General features: G+C 40.0%; 1 pseudogene; it reads left to right on the plus strand.

Moving 5' to 3' along the window:
* Positions 1-263: 263 nt before the first annotated feature.
* On the plus strand, positions 264-9,454 carry LOC121943490 (annotated as a pseudogene).
* The last annotated feature ends 2,312 nt before the right edge of the window (positions 9,455-11,766 follow it).

Here is an 11,766-nt window from a genome sequence, read left to right on the forward strand (position 1 = left end):
AAATGTTACCTAAAGGCAATTTAATACGTTTCTCCAAATGTAGGCCACAAGACTCACTTTTTCAGTAAAGGTTACACATTAAGTTTCATAATATTTCAAGTGCAACTCCCCCACCCACCTGTATCAAGATGTCCCACCCCCAAAGCAGAGAATGTCTTAGATGTGGATCTTAATTTGAAATTCCTCACCGGATGTAGTCAGTAGTCGCGCCGGCTGCTCTGACGTCGCTCCTTGTGTGTGTGAGAAGCGGCTCTTTACTTTCTCCGTCCAGAGCGCTCCAGAGACACTAATACTCTCCAGTAAGAGGTTTACCTGCCCCGAGCTCAGCTCTGTGTCGGTGGATTTTACAAAATAACTCCAGATTTTATTCACAAGAAAAACGGAGCGACGTCTCTGTCTGAAGGTAAAAAAAACAACAGTTTATTTATGGAATTTTTTGGGTGGTGGTACTTTTTTGCATGGGTTTAAACGTGGTCAGTGGTCGGTCGCTGCCTTTACTATGGGCTGCCTGTTGAATAGACCTTGTGTTTCTATTATGTGGATGACAAAAAAGGGGGAACACTAACTGGGGTAACATGTTATACATTCACATAATAGCCTTCACTGCGCGTGACACTCTCTTTGCGGTCAACGTGCGCAGTTTGTGTTATATAGCGGAGAGAATGATCTAAATATACATATTTTACTTGACTTCACTCCACATTTTAGAAATATGTTGTTATTATTATTGTTGATATTAATATTAATATTATATTAATACTAATATTATTCAAGTATAATCTGTTTTAGCCACCAGTAACGGTATAGTTTAGGCTCTCATGGGCAGTTTAGGTTATGATGAAATAATTCCCTAAGAAGTCGGTGTTACAGAAGCAGGCAGACCTGTTCCCGTGGGAAATAAGTGATGAGGTGAAATATTACACAATTTTAAAACGCGCCCAGTGACTCAGAGTACCTGTAGATCTCAAGAATAAAGTCGTCCGTGTTAGCAAACACAGGAGGTCACAGCAGCCAGAGTCCTGCTGCCATCTGACACACTGTAAGAGCTCCTCTTGGACATTTAGATTTGATTGTATTTTAGTGCCACACAGTTTGCAATGTTGTAGAATGAGAGGTCCAACATTTGATCCCAGCCAATCAGCAGCATTCGTGTCTATCAGCCTAATTGGAAATAAATCTGTGACTGGATTAGACTCGAAAGAAACAGATTTGTTCCACTTGTACCGATCAGTCACCCGAGAGAGAGCCTTCAGGAGGACAGAGATGAGCTCACAGGCTGCCGTTACATAACGAGGAAACGACAGGGAGGGAGTTTATTCTGGGACTCTTTTATGGAAGTGTTTGTACTCTTTGTTTTGTTTTTCATTTCAGGTTAATATATTCTACTGAAGAAAGGGAGAGAGAGGTGTTAGCAGAAAACATTTTTAACAACGCCCTGTGGGAGATGAGTCATCTTGACTAAACGTGTTGCCTCGCTCCGTTTTTATTATGTAGTTATTCGTAGTTTTACTGATAGTAAAAACGGTGTGGTGACACATGGTCTAATACAGTGTGGATTGACTAGATGAGAGATGAAATCAGCTTTACTTTTTGGGTAAAAACAAACGGATTAGCAGACAATCAAAAGGCGCTTTTTGTCAACAATCGCCTGCTGTGCGCAGTTACGCATGGCGCACGGCTGCGGAGCATAACAGCGAGAGAGCCGCGTGTTCGCTGAGGGTTTGTCCTAGAAGATGACAGGGCTCACTGGTGGTGTCTCACTGAATGTCCCCCCTGCTGCAGAGGACACAGGCAGCAAATAGGGCCTGAGAGCAGAAACAGATGTCAGATCAGCTACTCTGTGGCTGACTGCTTCATCAGCTGCGTCCCAGAAAAAAAAGGTGAAGGCAGGAGGAGAGAAACACCAACATGCTGTCTGAACTGTTTCACCGTTATGGCTGTCAGTGTTTAAGGAAGCACACTGTAAAAACACGAGACAAAAAGATAATAAGCAACTTCGCAAGCAATGTCTTGCAAATTGAAAAAAAAAGTAAAAGGTGCCATGGAAATTACCATGAAATTAGCTAAAAAAGAGAATCATTAAACAATTTTCAAATAACTAATGAAAAAACAACAACAACAAAATCAACAACTATATAATTATCAGAAATTATTCTTTTATTTTACCATTTTTTCAGATTATTTCCTGTTTTGTCTTTTCTTTTTCTTTTATGTTTGACTAATTTTGCGTGACTTTCTTGTAACTTTTTACTAATATCTTGTTAATTTTCTGTTTTTTTTTTAAGTTGCTAATTGCCTGCTTTCCATTTTTTTGAAAATTACATCGTTTACAGAAGTTGCTTAAACTTGGAAAGATTTGATTAAATATCATATGTTCAAGTTGCAACAACTTCACAAAATTTAATAAATATATAATTCAATTTTAAGTAAACTTTTTTTCTAAAAGTGAAATCAGCTTGTCAGATTTTATAGTGCAGTATGCTGGATTTTATGGAAAGTGAGGACATTTTGTTTGATCCTCATTTCTTCAAAGGACTCAGAGTTGTTTAAAGTGTCAGTTATCTTTGGATTAACCCTTTGAAACCTGATACAACATCACTTTTCTCCTGTCGCATTTAGATGCCTTCACAAATGCTTAAACCTTCATAATTTGAGCAAATAGGTTTGCTTTCTTTTGAAAACATAGAGGGACAAACGTAATGAACAACTTGGAAAGGACTGTTTTGCATACTGCAAGAAATAAGTAGCTTTGCAAAATTATTTAAAAAGATGGGAAAAATTTACAAAAACAAAACAACAACCTACATTTATAACTATCATAAATATATATTTTAAATAATTTAACAGAATTATTTTTTTAAAGCCCCCCTTTTCAGGTTATTTTCTTGTGTCTTTGTTGTTGTTTTCCTTTTCTTTTAATTTTACTGTTTATTTGTTTGGGGTTTTTTTTTTAGATTTTTTTTCTATTTTTTTGGCTCATTTCCTTATAAGTTGCTCATTGCCCTTTTCCATGCGTTTGTAAGAAATGAAGCCAGTTTGCCCAGGTTTCAAAGGGTTAATGTTCAGGGTGGCACTAAAGGGAGTATCGTGCAGATTACAAACGTGTGTGTGTGTGTGTGATTGAAAGACAGATTAGACCTGGCTGGGAACCTTAATGGCTGAACTGTAGGACAAACAAACTTTCCTGTCGTGCACTGACCCTGGAAAGCTTGTAGTGATGCTGTATTTACACATATGTTGGGTGCATGTTGATGTCTGATTGCATGTTATTAAAGGTCCAGTGTGTAGGATTTAGTAGGCTATATCAGCAGAAGTTGAATATAATATATTAAGTATGTTTTCTCTAGTACATGAAAAACCTGAAAATACAAATCGTTGTTTTCTTTACCTCAGAATAAGTTGTTCTACGTATCTACATAGTAAGCGGGTCCTCATCCACAAAGATCGCCATATTTCTACAGTAGCTCAGAATGGAAAAATCAGACACTAGCTATAGACAGTGACATTCGTCTTTTGTGTCGGCAACCATAGTGAGCGGCTCCTCTATGATGAGGTGAGCCGCATCAGAGAAAACACTTATTTTTAAAGTGAAACTGCTTTTTTTCACTGGATTTGATCACCTGGAATGTTTCTTTTGACAAGAAGGAGCTTTATACTTCTCTGAAATCACACAGCTTTTTTTTTTTTTTTTTTTTTTTTAACATCAGTAGCTGCGGGAAAAATTGCATTTCACAGTCTTTGGCTTCTTGATAAGAGATGTAACATCAGGTTCAGGGCCAAACTTTTGGTTAAAACTGCATGTTGTTTCAACACACACACAGAATTATGACTCTATTTTCCTTATTTGGATGAACTATTCCTTTAAAAGAACAAAAACGGTCTCTTGGACAGCTCAGCAGGACTCACTCCACCCTTCAGTTTTTAACTGGTTTTACTTTATTGTGTATTTGTGGTTGTGGTTTTGTCGTCTGGTTGTTTTTCATGGCCTTTAATGGAGCCTACAGTGGACGTCCTCCCTTCATTAGCGTTTGTTGACAGTTGTTTGATTCGTTTGTTCCACTTCTTCTGCAGTCGATTTTTCTTTGTGTTAAAATGAAGGCTGACAAGTTAATAATTCTCTGTAGCTTAAATTAGCCTGAACTGTTTATGTCTAATATATCTGTGTTCAGATGTTCTCGAGTTTTCTGTCTGATTTGTGGTCGATAGATGTCTTTGGATTGTTGGAGGGAAAGAGAGAGAGAGTCAGTGGAAGGGCACAGTGTGAAGAATAGTTACTTTGCAGATTAGGATTTCACTTTATAAAATACACTGCATTGTTATAGATTAACTTTCCATCGGTACATAAATCAATTAAAGTAAGGTTCCCCTCGGCCACCTGCCTTTATGATTAAGAAAAAGAAAAATAGTCTACAGCGCAGACTGTTTGAAAGAAGTGGACATAGCCACCATGACGTTATCCGTTGGTTTGTGGACTCCCATTTTTCGTCGTTTACGCTTCCTTCCGCTGTACAACAAAAATGAAGCCAAAATATCTTGGATAAGGCCACTGCAATCTTGCGCTGGTGACCTCATTGGTTATCTATGACGACAGCAGCACATGTAGATGTGGCAGTCAATAGCTCCTCAAGTTCTTGCTACTTTTTTGTTATATTTTTCTATTTTTTTCAACACCATGGCCCTTGTGGCTGCTGAAGGGGCCATACAGCTTTTCTATGATAGAGAAGCACTTATCAACATCGGGAAAAGTTGTGTAGGGTTTGGACTGCATGCAGCAGACCGTGGAATTTTTATAGTAGCTGGTGATTTTGATCAACTCATCCTTCAACTCATAAAGATGTAGCAGAATCAAGGACGAATTCTACTAATAAATCTTCCTTGTACCTTCTTCTACCCTCAAATGAAACGGGTTCAGAGTGGAGCCAGCGTCTGTGGAGTAGCAATCTCTGTGGTGTTGTGTTCCTGCACATACAGCTGTAGATCTCAAACTAAGCAGGTCCTAACCTAATGTCGAGCTACAGGCATTGAAATACTGCTAAAAACAAAAGTTTTTATGTAACCTAGAGAAAATTTGACTTTTCTGCCACAACTGGCTCAGTTCTAAACTTCAAATATCGCCTGAATGCCTTCTGAACTTATGTGTAATTATTACCAGTATTGTTGCTCATCTAGAAATTTAACAAAACAAAAAAAAAGTTCCTTGTCCACTAAAAAGTCAGTTTGGCTAAAAACATAAGAAGTCATGACATATAAACAAAAACTGTATAGTCATTACTTCAGTATTTGTAGTTACTGTGCACTGAGTTTTTGGTGAGTGAAAACCCCATCGTCTGTTAAAACAGTCATTACAACATTTAATCTTCTTTCCCTGATTGTTTTTTTTAAATAATTCTTCCACTTTCTGGATAGTACGAATATCTGCTTTTATGTAATCATTGCTGCTATGAAAAACAGGATTATTTCAGTCATGAGTTTTCTGGTCTTTTTATGTAACAGTGTTGCTTTTATTCCATGCAAATTAGACTAATACTCAATTAGTCCCACTTCCGATATAAACTTTGCAGCATGAAAAACTGAACTGAAGTTACATTATTTCAGCTTGTGTCCTGGAGTCACATTTTAGGAACATACACAGAAAACCTGATAGCTGGTGGTGAGAGTAGGTCCTCTTGGGGCGTCATTCAGGGGCTACACGTGATATTCTGTTGAGCTGTACATGCTGCAAGGAGAAAAGACTCCACCTAAAGTAAAACATAGCTCTGGGTCGCTGACAGTTTGTGTTGTGTTTGGTTTCTAAAGAGCTCCCTGTGAAGGAGCTGCAAAAAAACAGTGATATCAACTAAAAGTTTGTCCCAGAACACAACAACAGGAGTTTTATAGTTTTATACTTTAAGGATCCATCCAGCAGTAAACACATTCCTCGGTAAACACTCAGAGAGCCTGTGAACCCAAAGTCATGCGGTCACAAGATAAACAGCATTACACACTGATTTTTAAAGCTCTGCTTCTTTTATTTTTAAACTGTAGTGAGCAAACATGGAGGATACGTTGATTTGCAAAACATTCCGACGTAATTCGAGTTACAAGATCTGAAAGTTTTATAAGAATTAAAAAAAAACAAAACTATGTTGATAATTAAAGCTTCAGTGTGTAAGATTTAGGGGGATTTAGTGGCATCTAGTGGATGTGAATAAAAAACCTTGCAGATTGTAACCAACTGAAACTTCTCTGGTGTGCCAACTCCCGGTTAGGATTCCTTCAGTGTTCATGGTTCAGGAGTTTTTTGGTTTTTTTTAACCAGGAGCTGATTTATCTGCAGAGCTCTCTTCCTCTCCCAGACAAATGGACCAGGTGATTTAAACGGGTAAAAACACTGAATAAAAGCGGTTTAATGTTAAAAGTCTGTGTTTTTCCAAAGTTGTTTGGCTCATTGAGGAGGGGCTTCTTACTACAGCATATGTCATACAAGGAGCAGGGAAGTCCTTATAGGGCAGGCGGGAGGGTCTGTGGATTGATACAACAAACCCTGGACTTTCATCCGGAAGCCTGCTTTCCGCTTCCCATATGAACATTAAGCCAAACCATGATGTTTTTCTTTAAACCTAACCACATTTTATTGCATGGGGAAATAAACCTAAATATGAGGTGTTTTAAGTTTATTTTGTACATTTATTTTGAAAAAGAATATATGCATCTAATGAGCAGAAACTGTACATTTTCTGTGAAAATGTATTGACTGAAACATCTCCTGTGTACTGAGTGTGTTAAATACATATTCTTATTTTCAGGTAATTATGCACTATAGAAAACATACTTATTATATTATATTTCATTCTGCCAATATATCCCCCTAAATCCCAAATACTGGACCTTTAATAACTATGTTTTCTATTCCAAGTCACTTTGTAGAAACTTTATACTCATTCAGAAAGTTTATAAAAGTATATAAAATATTTTTTTTACGTTAAGAAGCTTCCTTAAGCCACAAAAAGACACTAATTGTACTTGATTTTTTTTGTCATCATTTCAAGTGGACTATCTTTTTGTGACGGCGAGCATTACATTCTTCAAAATTTGTGACAAAACCTCTTAACATAAAACAAAGCTCTTCTTTATGTTAAACGAGTCAACTGCCAAAGGAATATTTGGGATGGTGACGGGATCAAAAGATCACAGAGCCCCTCAGGCGAGACCGGACTGTCGTCCCATAATTCACAGTGTTTGTCTCTGGAAAAGAGACAGGCAAGTTGCTGCAGAAGCCAAAAGCTTTTCAAAATCAACAGTTTCCATGCTGTAATTTGTGTTTCCACTAACTAAGCTGAGGGGTCCTCGGGGAATGCGTGACCAATTTTCTGCACTGATTCATGGAGTGACTCGCTGTAAGAGCAGCCTCAAGACCTTAAGTCACACATTTTTTCACACAATTACGGGGCAGGCAGACCCCTCTTAGCAAACACTTGGGATTCTCTGAGTGTTTTCCATCATATGTCCTCACTGAAAAGACGCTTGTAAATCTCCTCCCGCCTTCATTCCTCTCTCCCCCCGGCTGCTGCCTCCTCCCTTCACCCCATCTATCTCCCCTTCCTCCCTCTCTCTTCATCTTTCTGACCCTGTTTTCTCTCTCATTTCTCCTCACAGATCTCCAGCATTTTGATGTCACATTCCTGAAGTTTCTGAAGGCCGACCCGACGGCAGACAGCGATCCGGCCGAAGATCATATCCTTCATCCCTTCATCCCCTCAGTCTGAGGACGGATAAAGAGAGTTGGTGTTTTGAAGAGGACCTGGTGTTTGCTTGGATATGGCTTTTCTGTGTATGAGAGACAGACGCAGAGAGCAGATCTGAGGTCAAGGCCTTCCTCCTCCTCCCCCCGTCACATGATAGCTTGAGGCACAACCCCGGGGTTGCTATCGCTACACTGACCGACCTAAATACTTGTAAACTCAGTCGGAGGAGCAACACAGCCTGGATCTCTCAGTTGGGAGTGGAAACAGCCAGAAATATTTTTGTTTTATGAGCTGTTCGTTTACATTCAGCTTCACTTCTCCTGCTGGTGTTAAACACCGTCTCCGATAGAAAGTTTTCTCTGAATCATCTCACGTCGACCTGCCAGAACCAAAATGCCAGCAAAGACACCCATGTACTTAAAAACGACAACTCCAAAGAAGGAAAGAGGCTGCGGCTTCGTGACATCCTCTCCGGTGACATGATCAGCCCACCGTTAGGCGACGTACGCCACAGCGCCCACGTTGGGCCTGAGGGAGAGGGCGACATGTTCGGAGACGTTGGTTTCCTGCAGGGTAAGATGGACATGCTGCCAGCTCTGAGTCGGACGCAGGACGGGCGATCTCACAGCGTGGAGAGACGGCTGGAGGACACCTACACCTCGAGACAGGACGCACACAACTATGCTTACAACGGTTACCACTACCAGCACACCGCCGACGGCCTGCTGAAAACCACCATCTCCATGCCGGTGTTCATCGCCCACGAACAGGCGCCACCCAAACCCCCGCGCCTCCACCTGGACGACCCCTCCCCCCAGTCTGCCCTCCCAGCAAAACCACTTCCACCCCCACCGGCAGCCTGCAGACTCAAGCCAGAAGCAGGCCAACAATCACGCAGACGGGCACAGCCAGCTGTTTGAGAACGGCATGGTGGGCCGTTTGGCGTCAGAGCCGTGCCGTGACATCTCCCTCCCCCCCGCCATCCGCAGGCTTGTCCCCTCGTCTGGCTCCTTCTCAGAGGTCTCCTCTGAGGACTCCATGTCAGAAACCTGCGGGCCCCTGGATGTTCGCCGGGGCCTCAGTCTGGACTCTGACGCTGGTCTGAGCAACGAGGATCTGAGGAGTGAGCGCAGCGAGTCGCCCTGCACCGCCTTCCACCCGACCAGCCTCATGGTCTCATCCGGCGTGTCGCGGTCAGACTCTATGGTGGGATTAGACCTGGATCTGGGTCCTTCTATCATGGAAGACGTCCTGAGTATCATGGACCGCTACAAAACGGAGGACAACCGTTGTGAGCTGTGAAGACGCATTCATGTGGATATTTTTTTATACATGATTTAATAAATCTATAAGACTTAATAAAGTAAATAAACTAAAGGAGCACAGGATGGAGGGCAAAGACCTGACAGCTGAGTTTAAAGGTCGTTGACAGATTTAAAGGGATGTATGGTGGGGGTTGTATGAGGTACCTATCCAGTCAGTCAGAGTATTACATACAGTAGATGGTGGTATGTACACCCCCAGTTTGGAGAAAGCAGGTGGGAGTCCGACATGGAAGAAATGTACTGCTGTGGACGGCGTCAGCAACCAAACGTATTTTAGCCACCTAAAAAAAAGTTCCACCATCAGTTTAACCCTTTGAAATCTGAGCTAGATTTCTTTCAAAAATACAGAAAGAGGCTCCAAGTCTTGAGTTACAAGAACATTACCAGTAATGTACCAAAAAAAAAAAAATATTAGTATATAGATACAATTGTTACAATAATAATAATAATAATAATAATAATAATAATAATAATAATAATAATAATATTATTATTATTATTTATTATTATTTATAAATATATTTTTCTAGACATTTTCCGTACTTTTTCATTACTATTAACTTCTAATAATCTCTCTTTCTCTCTCCTTAAAAGCTTTTTTATTCTTGTCACCTCTTCCTTATTTGCGGGACATTGCCTTTTTAGCCATGTTTTTTTTTTTTAAGAAATCAAACTTAAGTTGCTTAAGTTTCAGAGGCTGATATGTATGTAAAAGGCATGAACACAGCACACAAGAAAACTGATGTCAGTCCAGGTTTCAAAGGGTTAAATGTACACCATGGTGAGAGTTTTTTCGGTGCTTTACCTTTCGTTCAGACAGTCCATTTCAACTGGGAGGCCATGAACACCTTCAGTTTCCCATTTATGCTCTCGTCAAAGCCACCAGACTCCACTGAGAAAAACGAAATTTTAGCTTGCTGAACACAGGAGCTGCTGGTCTACTGCTGCTTCAATTACTTAGTTAGTTTGTGTTATTGTGTGACGTTGGTGAAAATGAACTAACCATTTTAAACACCAAAGTCACACAACAATGCAAACAAACCAGCTGATTGAGGCAGTAGACCAGCAGCTCCTGTGTTCAGCTTTGTTAAATCACTGTTTTTCACAATGGAGTCTGGCTTTGAAGAAAGCAATATAATAGATTTATTTTCTAGTTAGAAATCGCAGTCTGACATTAAGGTAAAGTAAAAATACTCCCAATACAGTGTATTCTTAAACTGATGATATTGCTTTTTTAGACAGTTAAAATAGTTTTGTTGCTGCCCCCTCCACAGCAGTAGATTGCTTCACTTCCATGTCAGACTCCCAGCCTCTTTTCTCCAAATTGGGGGTGTGCTTACCGTCCTCTACACTCTGTGATAAACACCTCATACAACCTCATTTCAAAAAGTCTGAACTATCCCTTTAAGGTGATAAGCAGCTGGGCATGTTGGGACGTTGCTGGAGGACATGACGACAGCGAAGGCAACAGGCTGGTCCTGAGGAGCCTTTAATCAAAGCTAAACCTCACAAACACGTCACTATGTTATCACGAACACATTCCCCTTTTCTTTGGACTAAATATCAGCTTTGTCTCTTAATCTGATTTATGCTGAGAATTTTCTTCTTGTTAATGGTTAACACAGCTGAGTCAGATATAAATGTGTTGAACCGGACTCTGGGAGAAATCAGCAGCTGTGAACAAAATTCAGGAGCAACAGGACTCACTGATCCACTGTGTAAACCACAGCTGCTAATAAATAATATCTTACAGCTTCAGAGATTCACATAACACCTGCCCAGTCAAACTGAACTGTAAACATTAATAGTTTTATTTCTTAAGGTCATATTCTGTCCTATTTCATCTTGGCTGCTTGAAATGTTTCAGAATATTAATGACTTCACTGGTTTACTGTAATGCTTCAATAACAGATAAAATGTGAATACTTTCTGATTTTACTCTCCTTCTGTAAAAGATGAAGATGCAAGTTAAAGGTTCAGTGTGTAGGATTTGGGGCGATCTATTGACAGAAATTGAATATAATGTATAAAGTATGTTTTCTTTAGTGTATAATCACCCAAAAATAAGGATCAGCATGTTTTGGAAACCTTGAAATGAGATGTTTATTTCTACACAGGGAGCAGGTTCTCGTCCACGGAGATCACTATGTTGCACTGCCATGTTTCTACAGTAGCCCAGAACGAACAAACCGAACTCTGGCTCTAGATAGAGACATTAATATTTTAGCATTAGCCACTGTAGTCAGCAGCCCCTCTATGCCAAACAGCTTTGGTAAAACACAGATTGTTAATGTGAAACTGCTTTTTTAAAAAAAGATTTTTACTGGTTTAAATCACCTTGTCCATTTGTTTTTGAGAGGAAGTCACCTTTGCAGATAATTCGGTGCTGGTAAAAACCTCCTGAACGTTTGGATCTTAAGGTTATCAGAGAAAAAGCTGAGAACACATTAGCAGATGCCAAGTAAACAAACCAAACAGCGTTGGAAAAACGCAGATTTTCCTGGCTCCTGGTTAAAATCTGAACAAAGAACACTGAGGGAATCATAACCAGGAGAAGTTTCGGCTAATTGCAATGTGCAGTCTTTACCACTACATGCCACTAAATCCTACACACTGCTCCTTTAAAATGATCTGGAGTGCTGCACCAACATTTCAGCATCTTTCTTTGGATCAGAGGGAATCTGAAGAAGCTAATTCTTGTAGTTTAACAAAATGCT

This window comes from Plectropomus leopardus, chromosome 5 (genome assembly GCF_008729295.1).
Source record: "Plectropomus leopardus isolate mb chromosome 5, YSFRI_Pleo_2.0, whole genome shotgun sequence".
NCBI classification, from domain to species: Eukaryota; Metazoa; Chordata; class Actinopteri; order Perciformes; family Serranidae; genus Plectropomus; species Plectropomus leopardus.